This window comes from Arachis ipaensis, chromosome B4 (genome assembly GCF_059453495.1).
Source record: "Arachis ipaensis isolate K30076 ecotype BB chromosome B4, ASM5945349v1, whole genome shotgun sequence".
In the NCBI taxonomy this organism is placed as follows: domain Eukaryota; kingdom Viridiplantae; phylum Streptophyta; class Magnoliopsida; order Fabales; family Fabaceae; genus Arachis; species Arachis ipaensis.
In genome coordinates, this window is record NC_142439.1 from 58135498 (window position 1) to 58136373 (window position 876).

The 876-nt window shown below is 41.1% G+C and overlaps 1 non-coding gene across 1 annotated transcript; it reads left to right on the plus strand.

Moving 5' to 3' along the window:
• Positions 1-454: 454 nt before the first annotated feature.
• LOC148567700 (small nucleolar RNA R71) lies at positions 455-562 on the plus strand. Its single transcript, XR_015882177.1, has one exon. It is a non-coding gene; the product is annotated as a small nucleolar RNA R71 (small nucleolar RNA).
• The last annotated feature ends 314 nt before the right edge of the window (positions 563-876 follow it).

An 876-nucleotide genomic window follows, 5' to 3' on the forward strand; every position in this document is an offset into this window, starting at 1 on the left:
GATCCTTCCATGAGAAATTTGGATGATTTCTCCATGAGGGATTATAGGTGTTTCCATAGGGCTCACCCATGTAATTCACCTCTGCTATTGCAGGGTTCTCAGGATCATAAGCTTCGTCTTCAGAAGATGCCTCTTGAGTACTGTTGGATGCAGCTTGTAATCCATTCAGACTCTGAGAAATCATAATGACTTGCTGAGTCAATATTTTATTCTGAGCCAATATGGCATTCAGAGTATCAATTTCAAGAACTCCCTTCCTCTGAGGCGTCCCATTACTCACAGGATTCCTTTCAGAAGTGTACATGAACTGGTTATTTGTAACCATGTCAATGAGTTCCTGAGCTTCTGCAGGCATTTTCTTTAGGTGAATGGATCCACCTGCAGAATGGTCCAATGACATCTTTGATAATTCAGACAGACCATCATAGAATATATTCAGGATGGTCCATTCTGAAAGCATGTCAGAAGGACACTTTTTGGTCAGTTGCTTGTATCTCTCCCAAGCTTCATAGAGGGATTCACCTTCTTTCTATTTGAAGGTTTGAACATCCACTCTAAGCTTGCTAAGATTTTGAGGAGGAAAGAACTTGGCTAAGAAAGCCGTGACCAGCTTATCCCAAGAGTTCAGGCTATCTTTAGGTTGAGAGTCCAACCATATTCTAGCTCTGTCTCTTACAGTAAACGGGAAAAGCATAAGCCTATAGACCTCAGGATCAACTCCATTGGTCTTAACAGTATCACAGATCTGCAAGAATTCAGTTAAGAACTGAAAAGGATCTTCTGATGGAAGTCCATGAAACTTGCAGTTCTGTTGCATCAGAGAAACTAATTGAGGCTTTAGCTCAAAATTGTTTGCTCTAATGGCAGGGATTGAGA